We start from the raw sequence: 12,880 nt of genomic DNA, 5'->3' as shown, positions 1-12,880 counted from the left end.
AACCACGGGGCAGGAGCAGGGACTGAAACAGACGTAGGAATAGGAGCAGGAAGCAGGAGTCGGCTCAGGTGCAGGCACAGGAATAGGATCGGGGCAGAGGTAGCTGGGGCTCTGGTGCCCCAAGTGGACACCCTAGGGTTTCGGGTGTTAGGACAGTCCCTCCGAAAGTGCCCCATCTGACCCACGGGGCAGGAGCAGGGACTGAAACAGACGTAGGAATAGGGACAGGGTTAGAGACAGGGTCAGGGGCAGGAGCAGAGGCCGGCACAGGTGTAGGAACAGGGATGGGATCAGGGGCAGAGTTAGCTGGGGCACTGGTTCCCGAAGTGGACTCCTTGGGTTTTCGAGTGCTAGGACAGTCCCTCCGAAAGTGCCCCACCACCCCGCACGCATGGTACCATGGGCGCTCAGAGTTCTAATACACCTGATAGTCGACCCCCTCGGGCCGGACAGTAAACCGGCCCTCAACGTCGTCCTCCATTTCCAGCTGCATGAACACCTGACGCCGGAAAGAGATTACGTTGCGGAGGGTGCGTCTCTTAAGTTGGTGTCTGATGTCAGTTATCCCTGACCTTACCTGTCCCAAGCTGTCTAGTGCGGGAAGCAGGACCTCGTTGGGGATTAAACGCTTAACGTGCCCGAAGACAATTCGCTGCGTGGAAATGTCACCAGCTCCATCTTTAAAAGGATGTTTTCCACCGTGATCCCCCCAACTAAGATCCCAGTGTACTAACTCATCATTCTCTAGATAAAACACTGCCTCCCCGAACTCATTGTCTGTGGCCAAAGTACCACCTTTCCCAAACAAGTCCTCTAGAGCCGCCACATATATTTTGCAGTGCGGTTTCAATGTATTCAATGTATTCAAAATACATTGCACTCGCGTTCTCCTTTCACCGACCAAAACAAGGCGTTGTCCGAGGCTGGAGATGCAGCCGTCTTTATCCAACTCCCCGAAGGCCTGCAACTCCGTGGAGAACGGCCCGGCATGGTGACACTATGTCCAAATCTAGAGATATACGGATGTGTCGGTTATAAGTTCTGGAACGAGTTGAGTGACTGGCCGGAAAAGTTTGTACTCGACAGTATCTTGCAGGCTCGGCGCCAGAAATTCCAACGCCAGGAAAGGCTCCGTCGGTCCTGCAGAACTTCCAGGCCGTGAGAGGTCCAGACTTCTCAACAAATGGTCCGGCTCCTATACCGAACGAGAATCACGACGATAAAAGAGGAGGGACGTTGTCCCGATGTCAGTGGGGGAGCAATGGCGTTTGTCTCCGTTGTTTGGAGCAAACCGGTCTCCTGGCGAATTGCCAGCAGCTGCAGCTGGGAGCCGTCAACGAACCCAGTCCAAACTGGCAGAAAAACGCCAAACGAAGCTTCCACGCTAAAACAGCCGCTCACTTATATGTCCAAGAGACAATTCGAAACATCTCCAAAGTTTCTCACGAACTTATACAGCAGATTTTCCTCGATTTTTCCCAGCTCATTCAGAACAGCTGCACGCTGTGTCTGACCGTGGGAGTGTGTGATGGGACGGTGTGGAGGGAGATTCACGTTGTGTCTGACACCGGGAGTGTGTGATGGGACGGTGTGGAGGGAGATTCACCCTGTGTCTGAACCTGGAAGTATGAGATGGGACGGTGAGGAGGGAGATTCACTCTGTGTCGGACCCTGAGAGTGTGTGATGGGACAGTGTGGAGGGAGATTCACTCTGGGTCTGACACCGGGAGTGTGTGATGGGACGGTAGGGAGGGAGATTCACTCTGTGCCTGACACCGGGAGTGTGAGATGGGTGATGTGGAGGGAGATTCACGTTGTGTCCGACCCCGGGAGTGAGAGATGGGACGGTGTGGAGGGAGATTCACTCTGTGCCTGACCCCGGGAGTGTGAGATGGGACGGTGTGGAGGGAGATTCACTCCGTGTCTGACCCTGAGAATGTGTCATGGGACGGTGTGGAGTGAGATTCACTCTGTGTCTGACACCGGGAGTGTGAGATGGGTGATGTGGTGGGAGATTCACGTTGTGTCTGACCCCGGGAGTGTGAGATAGGACGGTGTGGAGGGAGATTCACTCTGTGTCTGACCCTGAGAGTATGTGATGGGACGGTGTGGAGGGAGATTCACACTGTGTCTGACCCCGGGAGTGTGAGATGGGACGGTGTGGAGGGAGATTCACTCTGTGTCTGACCTCGGGAGTGTGAGATGGGACGGTGTGGAGGGAGATTCACTCTGTGTCGGACACAGGGAGTGTGTGATGGGACGGTGCGGAGGGAGATTCACTCTGTGTCTGACCCCGGCAGTGTGAGATGGGACGGTGTGGAGGGAGATTCTCTCTGTGTCTGACCCCGGGAGTGTGTGATGGGACGGTGTGAGGGAGCTTCACTCTGTGTCTGACCCCGGCAGTGTGAGATGGGGTTGTGTGGAGGGAGATTCACTCTGTGTCTGATCCCGGGAATGTGAGATGGGACGGTGTGGAGGGAGATTCACTCTGTGTCTGACCCCGGGAGTGTGTGATGGGACGTTGTGGAGGGAGATTCACTCTGTGTCGGACCCCGGGAGTGTGTGATGGGACGGTGCGGAAGGAGCTTCACTCTGTGTCTGACCCCGGGAGCGTGTGATGGGACGGTGTGGAGGGAGATTCACTCTGTGTTTGACCCCGGGAGTCTGAGATGGGACGGTGCGGAGGGAGATTCACTCTGTGTCTGACCCCGGGAGTGTGTGATGGGACGGTGTGGAGGGCGACTCTCTATGGGTCTGTCCCTGGGAGTGTGTGATGGGAAGGTGTGGAGGGAGCTTCACTCTGTGTCTGACCCTGGGAGTCTGTGATGGGACGTGTGGAGGGAGATTCACTCTGTGTCTGACCCCGGGAGTGTGTGATGGGTAATGTGGACGGAGATTCACGCTGTGTCTGATCCTGGGAGTGTGAGATGGGACGGTGTGGAGGGAGATTCACCCTGTGTCTGACCCTGGGAGTGTGTGATAGTACGCTGTGGAGGGAGATTCACTCTGTGTCTGACCCGGGGAGTGTGAGATGGGACGGTGTGGAGGGAGATTCACTCCGTCTCTGACCCTGAGAGTGTGTGATGGGACGGTGTGGAGGGAGATTCACTCTGTGTCTGACACCGGGAGTGTGAGATGGGTGATGTGGAGTGAGATTCACTCTGTGTCTGACACCGGGAGTGTGAGATGGGACGGTGTGGAGGGAGATTCACTCTGTGTCTGACCCCGGGAGTGTGTGATGGGACGGTGTGGAGGGAGATTCACACTGTGTCTGACCCCGGGAGTGTGAGATGGGACGGTGTGGAGGGAGATTCACTCTGTGTCGGACACAGGGAGTGTGTGATGGGACGGTGCGGAGGGAGATTCACTCTGTGTCTGACCCCGGGAGTGTGAGATGGGACGGTGTGGAGGGAGATTCTCTCTGTGTCTGACCCCGGGAGTGTGTGATGGGACGGTGTGGAGGGAGATTCACTCTGTGTCTTATCCCGGGAATGTGAGATGGGACGGTGTGGAGGGAGATTCACTCTGTGTCTGACCCCGGGAGTGTGTGATGGGACGTTGTGAAGGGAGATTCACTCTGTGTCGGACCCCGGGAGTGTGTGATGGGACGGCGCGGAAGGAGATTCACTCTGTGTCTGACCCCGGGAGCGTGTGATGGGACGGTGTGGAGGGAGATTCACTCTGTGTTTGACCCCGGGAGTGTGAGATGGGACGGTGCGGAGGGAGATTCACTCTGTGTCTGACCCCGGGAGTGTGTGATGGGACGGTGTGGAGGGCGATTCACTATGGGTCTGACCCTGGGAGTGTGTGATGGGAAGGTGTGGAGGGAGCTTCACTCTGTGTCTGACCCTGGGAGTCTGTGATGGGACGGTGTGGATGGAGATTCACTCTGTGTCTGACCCCGGGAGTGTGTGATGGGTAATGTGGACGGAGATTCACGCTGTGTCTGATCCTGGGACTGTGCGATGGGACGGTGTGGAGGGAGATTCACTCTGTGTCTGACCCTTGGAGTGTGTGATGGGATGGTGTGGAGGGAGATTCACCCTGTGTCTGACCCTGGGAGTGTGTTATGGTACGGTGTGGAGGGAGATTCACTCTGTGTCTGACCCCGGGAGTGTGAGATGGGACGGTGTGGAGGGAGATTCACTCCGTCTCTGACCCTGAGAGTGTGTGATGGGACGGTGAGGTGGGAGATTCACTCTGTGTCTGACACCGGGAGTGTGAGATGGGTGATGTGGAGTGAGATTCACTCTGTGTCTGACACCGGGAGTGTGAGATGAAACGGTGTGGAGGGAGATTCACTCTGTGTCTGACCCTGAGAGTGTGCGATGGGACAGTGTGGAGGGAGATTCACTCTGTGTCTGACCCCGGGAGTGTGTGATGGGACGGTGTGGAGGGAGATTCACACTGTGTCTGACCCCGGGAGTGTGAGATGGGACGGTGTGGAGGGAGATTCACTCTGTGTCTGACCTCGGGAGTGTGAGATGGGACGGTGTGGAGAGAGATTCACTCTGTGTCGGACACCGGGAGTGTGTGATGGGACGGTGCGGAGGGAGATTCACTCTGTGTCTGACCCCGGGAGTGTGTGATGGGACGGTGTGGAGGGAGATTCTCTCTGTGGTTGACCCCGGGAGTGTGTGATGGGACGGTGTGGAGGGAGCTTCACTCTGTGTCTGACCCCGGCAGTGTGAGATGGGACTGTGTGGAGGGAGATTCACTCTGTGTCTGACCCCGGGAATGTGAGATGGGACAATGTGGAGGGAGATTCACTGTGTGTCTGACCCGGGGAGTGTCTGATGGGACTGAGTGGAGGGAGATTCACTCTGTGTCGGACCCCGGGAGTGTGAGATGGGACGGTGTGGAGGGAGATTCACTCTGTGTCGGACACAGGGAGTGTGTGATGGGACGGTGTGGAGGGAGATTCACTCTGTGTCTGACCTCGGGAGTGTGAGATGGGGCGGTGTGGAGGGAGATTCTCTCTGTGTCTGACCCGGGAAGTGTGTGATGGGACGGTGTGGAGGGAGCTTCACTCTGTGTCTGACCCCGGCAGTGTGAGATGGGACAGTGTGGAGGGAGATTCACTCTGTGTCTGATCCCGGGAATGTGAGATGGGACGGTGTGGAGGGAGATTCACTCTGTGTCTGACCCCGGGAGTGTGAGATGGGACGGTGTGGAGGGAGATTCACTCTGCGTCTGACCCTGAGAGTGTGCGATGGGACAGTGTGGAGGGAGATTCACTCTGTGTCTGACCCCGGGAGTGTGTGATGGGACGGTGTGGAGGGAGATTCACACTGTGTCTGACCCCGGGAGTGTGAGATGGGACGGTGTGGAGGGAGATTCACTCTGTGTCTGACCTCGGGAGTGTGAGATGGGACGGTGTGGAGGGAGATTCTCTCTGTGGTTGACCCCGGGAGTGTGTGATGGGACGGTGTGGAGGGAGCTTCACTCTGTGTCTGACCCCGGCAGTGTGAGATGGGACTGTGTGGAGGGAGATTCACTCTGTGTCTGACCCCGGGAATGTGAGATGGGACAGTGTGGAGGGAGATTCACTCTGTGTCTGACCCGGGGAGTGTCTGATGGGACTGTGTGGAGGGAGATTCACTCTGTGTCGGACCCCGGGAGTGTGAGATGGGACGGTGTGGAGGGAGATTCTCTCTGTGTCAGACCCCGGGAGTGTGTGATGTGACGGTGTGGAGGGAGCTTCACTCTGTGTCTGACCCCGGCAGTGTGAGATGGGACGGTGCGGAGGGAGATTCACTCTGTGTCTGACCCGGGGAGTGTCTGATGGGACTGTGTGGAGGGAGATTCACTCTGTGTCTGACCCCGGGAGTGTGTGATGGGACGGTGGGGAGGGCGATTCACTCTGTGTCTGACCCTGGGAGTGTGTAATGGGAAGGTGTGGAGGGAGATTCACTCTGTGTCGGACCCCGGGAGTGTGTGATGGGACGGTGCGGAAGGAGATTCACTCTGTGGCTGACCCCGGGAGTGTGAGATGGGACGGTGTGGAGGGAGATTCACACTGTGTCTGACCCCGGGAGTGTGAGATGGGACGGTGTGGAGGGAGATTCACTCTGTGTCTGACCTCGGGAGTGTGAGATGGGACGGTGTGGAGGGAGATTCACTCTGTGTCGGACCCCGGGAGTGTGAGATGGGACGGTGTGGAGGGAGATTCACTCTGTGTCGGACACAGGGAGTGTGTGATGGGACGGTGTGGAGGGAGATTCACTCTGTGTCTGACCTCGGGAGTGTGAGATGGGACGGTGTGGAGGGAGATTCTCTCTGTGTCAGACCCCGGGAGTGTGTGATGTGACGGTGTGGAGGGAGCTTCACTCTGTGTCTGACCCCGGCAGTGTGAGATGGGACGGTGCGGAGGGAGATTCACTCTGTGTCTGACCCAGGGAGTGTCTGATGGGACTGTGTGGAGGGAGATTCACTCTGTGTCTGACCCCGGGAGTGTGTGATGGGACGGTGGGGAGGGCGATTCACTCTGTGTCTGACCCTGGGAGTGTGTGATGGGAAGGTGTGGAGGGAGATTCACTCTGTGTCGGACCCCGGGAGTGTGTGATGGGACGGTGCGGAAGGAGATTCACTCTGTGGCTGACCCCGGGAGTGTGAGATGGGACGGTGTGGAGGGAGATTCTCTCTGTGTCTGACCCCGGGAGTGTGTGATGGGACGGTGTGAGGGAGCTTCACTCTGTGTCTGACCCCGGCAGTGTGAGATGGGGCTGTGTGGAGGGAGATTCACTCTGTGTCTGATCCCGGGAATGTGAGATGGGACGGTGTGGAGGGAGATTCACTCTGTGTCTGACCCCGGGAGTGTGTGATGGGACGTTGTGGAGGGAGATTCACTCTGTGTCGGACCCCGGGAGTGTGTGATGGGACGGTGCGGAAGGAGCTTCACTCTGTGTCTGACCCCGGGAGCGTGTGATGGGACGGTGTGGAGGGAGATTCACTCTGTGTTTGACCCCGGGAGTCTGAGATGGGACGGTGCGGAGGGAGATTCACTCTGTGTCTGACCCCGGGAGTGTGTGATGGGACGGTGTGGAGGGCGACTCTCTATGGGTCTGTCCCTGGGAGTGTGTGATGGGAAGGTGTGGAGGGAGCTTCACTCTGTGTCTGACCCTGGGAGTGTGTGATGGGACGGTGTGGAGGGAGATTCTCTCTGTGTCTGACCCCGGGAGTGTGTGATGGGACGGTGTGGAGGGAGATTCACTCTGTGTCTTATCCCGGGAATGTGAGATGGGACGGTGTGGAGGGAGATTCACTCTGTGTCTGACCCCGGGAGTGTGTGATGGGACGTTGTGAAGGGAGATTCACTCTGTGTCGGACCCCGGGAGTGTGTGATGGGACGGCGCGGAAGGAGATTCACTCTGTGTCTGACCCCGGGAGCGTGTGATGGGACGGTGTGGAGGGAGATTCACTCTGTGTTTGACCCCGGGAGTGTGAGATGGGACGGTGCGGAGGGAGATTCACTCTGTGTCTGACCCCGGGAGTGTGTGATGGGTCGGTGTGGAGGGCGATTCACTATGGGTCTGACCCTGGGAGTGTGTGATGGGAAGGTGTGGAGGGAGCTTCACTCTATGTCTGACCCTGGGAGTCTGTGATGGGACGGTGTGGATGGAGATTCACTCTGTGTCTGACCCCGGGAGTGTGTGATGGGTAATGTGGACGGAGATTCACGCTGTGTCTGATCCTGGGACTGTGAGATGGGACGGTGTGGAGGGAGATTCACTCTGTGTCTGACCCTTGGAGTGTGTGATGGGATGGTGTGGAGGGAGATTCACCCTGTGTCTGACCCTGGGAGTGTGTTATGGTACGGTGTGGAGGGAGATTCACTCTGTGTCTGACCCCGGGAGTGTGAGATGGGACGGTGTGGAGGGAGATTCACTCCGTCTCTGACCCTGAGAGTGTGTGATGGGACGGTGAGGAGGGAGATTCACTCTGTCTCTGACACCGGGAGTGTGAGATGGGTGATGTGGAGTGAGATTCACTCTGTGTCTGACACCGGGAGTGTGAGATGAAACGGTGTGGAGGGAGATTCACTCTGTGTCTGACCCTGAGAGTGTGCGATGGGACAGTGTGGAGGGAGATTCACTCTGTGTCTGACCCCGGGAGTGTGTGATGGGACGGTGCGGAGGGAGATTCACACTGTGTCTGAGCCCGGGAGTGTGAGATGGGACGGTGTGGAGGGAGATTCACTCTGTGTCTGACCTCGGGAGTGTGAGATGGGACGGTGTGGAGAGAGATTCACTCTGTGTCGGACACCGGGAGTGTGTGATGGGACGGTGCGGAGGGAGATTCACTCTGTGTCTGACCCCGGGAGTGTGTGATGGGACGGTGTGGAGGGAGATTCTCTCTGTGGTTGACCCCGGGAGTGTGTGATGGGACGGTGTGGAGGGAGCTTCACTCTGTGTCTGACCCCGGCAGTGTGAGATGGGACTGTGTGGAGGGAGATTCACTCTGTGTCTGACCCCGGGAATGTGAGATGGGACAATGTGGAGGGAGATTCACTCTGTGTCTGACCCGGGGAGTGTCTGATGGGACTGTGTGGAGGGAGATTCACTCTGTGTCGGACCCCGGGAGTGTGAGATGGGACGGTGTGGAGGGAGATTCAGTCTGTGTCGGACACAGGGAGTGTGTGATGGGACGGTGTGGAGGGAGATTCACTCTGTGTCTGACCTCGGGAGTGTGAGATGGGACGGTGTGGAGGGAGATTCTCTCTGTGTCTGACCCGGGAAGTGTGTGATGGGACGGTGTGGAGGGAGCTTCACTCTGTGTCTGACCCCGGCAGTGTGAGATGGGACAGTGTGGAGGGAGATTCACTCTGTGTCTGATCCCGGGAATGTGAGATGGGACGGTGTGGAGGGAGATTCACTCTGTGTCTGACCCCGGGAGTGTGAGATGGGACGGTGTGGAGGGAGATTCACTCTGCGTCTGACCCTGAGAGTGTGCGATGGGACAGTGTGGAGGGAGATTCACTCTGTGTCTGACCCCGGGAGTGTGTGATGGGACGGTGTGGAGGGAGATTCACACTGTGTCTGACCCCGGGAGTGTGAGATGGGACGGTGTGGAGGGAGATTCACTCTGTGTCTGACCTCGGGAGTGTGAGATGGGACGGTGTGGAGAGAGATTCACTCTGTGTCGGACACCGGGAGTGTGTGATGGGACGGTGCGGAGGGAGATTCACTCTGTGTCTGACCCCGGGAGTGTGTGATGGGACGGTGTGGAGGGAGATTCTCTCTGTGGTTGACCCCGGGAGTGTGTGATGGGAAGGTGTGGAGGGAGCTTCACTCTGTGTCTGACCCCGGCAGTGTGAGATGGGACGGTGTGGAGGGAGATTCACTCTGTGTCTGACCTCGGGAGTGTGAGATGGGACGGTGTGGAGGGAGATTCACTCTGTGTCGGACACAGGGAGTGTGTGATGGGACTGTGTGGAGGGAGATTCACTCTGTGTCTGACCCCGGGAGTGTGTGATGGGACGGTGGGGAGGGCGATTCACTCTGTGTCTGACCCTGGGAGTGTGTAATGGGAAGGTGTGGAGGGAGATTCACTCTGTGTCGGACCCCGGGAGTGTGTGATGGGACGGTGCGGAAGGAGATTCACTCTGTGGCTGACCCCGGGAGTGTGAGATGGGACGGTGTGGAGGGAGATTCACACTGTGTCTGACCCCGGGAGTGTGAGATGGGACGGTGTGGAGGGAGATTCACTCTGTGTCTGACCTCGGGAGTGTGAGATGGGACGGTGTGGAGGGAGATTCACTCTGTGTCGGACACAGGGAGTGTGTGATGGGACGGTGTTGAGGGAGATTCACTCTGTGTCTGACCTCGGGAGTGTGAGATGTGACGGTGTGGAGGGAGATTCACTCTGTGTCGGACACAGGGAGTGTGTGATGGGACGGTGCGGAGGGAGATTCACTCTGTGTCTGACCCCGGCAGTGTGAGATGGGACGGTGTGGAGGGAGATTCTCTCTGTCTCTGACCCCGGGAGTGTGTGATGGGACGGTGTGGAGGGAGCTTCACTCTGTGTCTGACCCCGGCAGTGTGAGATGGGACAGTGTGGAGGGAGATTCACTCTGTGTCTGATCCCGGGAATGTGAGATGGGACGGTGTGGAGGGAGATTCACTCTGTGTCTGACCCCGGGAGTGTGTGATGGGACGTTGTGGAGGGAGATTCACTCTGTGTCGGACCCCGGGAGTGTGTGATGGGACGGTGCGGAAGGAGATTCACTCTGTGTCTGACCCCGGGAGCGTGTGATGGGACGGTGTGGAGGGAGATTCACTCTGTGTTTGACCCCGGGAGTGTGAGGTGGGACGGTGCGGAGGGAGATTCTCTTTGTGCCTGACCCCGGGAGTGTGTGATGGGACGGTGTGGAGGGCGATTCACTCTGTGTCTGACCCTGGGAGTGTGTGATGGGAAGGTGTGGAGGGAGCTTCACTCTGTGTCTGACCCTGGGAGTGTGTGATGGGACGGTGTGGAGGGAGATTCAATCTGTGTCTGACCCCGGGATTGTGTGATGGGTAATGTGGACGGAGATTCACGCTGTGTCTGACCTCGGGAGTGTGAGATGGGACGGTGTGGAGAGAGATTCACTCTGTGTCGGACACCGGGAGTGTGTGATGGGACGGTGCGGAGGGAGATTCACTCTGTGTCTGACCCCGGGAGTGTGTGATGGGACGGTGTGGAGGGAGATTCTCTCTGTGGTTGACCCCGGGAGTGTGTGATGGGACGGTGTGGAGGGAGCTACACTCTGTGTCTGACCCCGGCAGTGTGAGATGGGACTGTGTGGAGGGAGATTCACTCTGTGTCTGACCCCGGGAGTGTGTGATGGGACGGTGTGGAGGGAGCTTCACTCTGTGTCTGACCCCGGCAGTGTGAGATGGGACGGTGTGGAGGGAGATTCACTCTGTGTCTGACCTCGGGAGTGTGAGATGGGACGGTGTGGAGGGAGATTCACTCTGTGTCGGACACAGGGAGTGTGTGATGGGACGGTGTGGAGGGAGATTCACTCTGTGTCTGACCTCGGGAGTGTGAGATGGGACGGTGTGGAGGGAGATTCACTCTGTGTCGGACACAGGGAGTGTGTGATGGGACGGTGCGGAGGGAGATTCACTCTGTGTCTGACCCCGGCAGTGTGAGATGGGACGGTGTGGAGGGAGATTCTCTCTGTGTCTGACCCCGGGAGTGTGTGATGGGACGGTGTGGAGGGAGCTTCACTCTGTGTCTGACCCCGGCAGTGTGAGATGGGACAGTGTGGAGGGAGATTCACTCTGTGTCTGATCCCGGGAATGTGAGATGGGACGGTGTGGAGGGAGATTCACTCTGTGTCTGACCCCGGGAGTGTGTGATGGGACGTTGTGGAGGGAGATTCACTCTGTGTCGGACCCCGGGAGTGTGTGATGGGACGGTGCGGAAGGAGATTCACTCTGTGTCTGACCCCGGGAGCGTGTGATGGGACGGTGTGGAGGGAGATTCACTCTGTGTTTGACCCCGGGAGTGTGAGGTGGGACAGTGCGGAGGGAGATTCTCTTTGTGCCTGACCCCGGGAGTGTGTGATGGGACGGTGTGGAGGGCGATTCACTCTGTGTCTGACCCTGGGAGTGTGTGATGGGAAGGTGTGGAGGGAGCTTCACTCTGTGTCTGACCCTGGGAGTGTGTGATGGGACGGTGTGGAGGGAGATTCACTCTGTGTCTGACCCCGGGATTGTGTGATGGGTAATGTGGACGGAGATTCACGCTGTGTCTGATCCTGGGAGTGTGAGATGGGACGGTGTGGAGGGAGATTCACTATGTGTCTGACCCTTGGAGTGTGTGATGGGACGGTGTGGAGGGAGATACACCCTGTGTCTGACCCTGGGAGTGTGTGATGGTACGGTGTGGAGGGAGATTCACTCTGTGTCTGACCCCGGGAGTGTGAGATGGGACGGTGTGGAGGGAGATTCACTCTGTGTCTGACACCGGGAGTGTGAGATGGGTGATGTGGAGGGAGATTCACTCTGTGTCTGACACCGGGAGTGTGAGATGGGACGGTGTGGAGGGAGATTCACTCTGTGTCTGACCTCGGGAGTGTGAGATGGGACGGTGTGGAGGGAGATTCACTCTGTGTCGGACACCGGGAGTGTGTGATGGGACGGTGGGGAGGACGATTCACTCTGTGTCTGACCCCGGGAGTGTGTGATGGGACGGTGTGAGGGAGATTCTCTCTGTGTCTGACCCCGGGAGTGTGTGATGGGACGGTGTGGAGGGAGCATCACTCTGTGTCTGACCCCGGCAGTGTGAGATGGGACTGTGTGGAGGGAGATTCACTCTGTGTCTGACCCCGGGAATATGAGATGGGACAGTGTGGAGGGAGATTCACTCTGTGTCTGACCCCGGGAGTGTGTGATGGGACTGTGTGGAGGGAGATTCACTCTGTGTCGGACCCCGGGAGTGTGTGATGGGACGGTGCGGAAGGAGATTCACTCTGTGTCTGACCCCGGGTGCGTGTGATGGGACGGTGTGGAGGGAGATTCACTCTGTGTCTGACCCCGGGAGTGTGAGATGGGACGGTGCGAAGGGAGATTCACGCTGTGTCTGATCCTGGGAGTGTGAGATGGGACGGTGTGGAGGGAGTTTCACTCTGTGTCTGACCCTTGGAGTGTGTGATGGGACGGTGTGGAGGGAGATTCACCCTGTGTCGGACCCCGGGAGTGTGTGATGGGACGGTGCGGAAGGAGATTCACTCTGTGGCTGACCCCGGGAGTGTGAGATGGGACGGTGTGGAGGGAGATTCACACTGTGTCTGACCCCGGGAGTGTGAGATGGGACGGTGTGGAGGGAGATTCACTCTGTGTCTGACCTCGGGAGTGTGAGATGGGACGGTGTGGAGGGAGATTCACTCTGT

The sequence above is a fragment of the Hypanus sabinus genome, unplaced genomic scaffold (genome assembly GCF_030144855.1).
Source record: "Hypanus sabinus isolate sHypSab1 unplaced genomic scaffold, sHypSab1.hap1 scaffold_192, whole genome shotgun sequence".
In the NCBI taxonomy this organism is placed as follows: domain Eukaryota; kingdom Metazoa; phylum Chordata; class Chondrichthyes; order Myliobatiformes; family Dasyatidae; genus Hypanus; species Hypanus sabinus.
Note: the sequence above shows the minus strand (reverse complement) of the source record.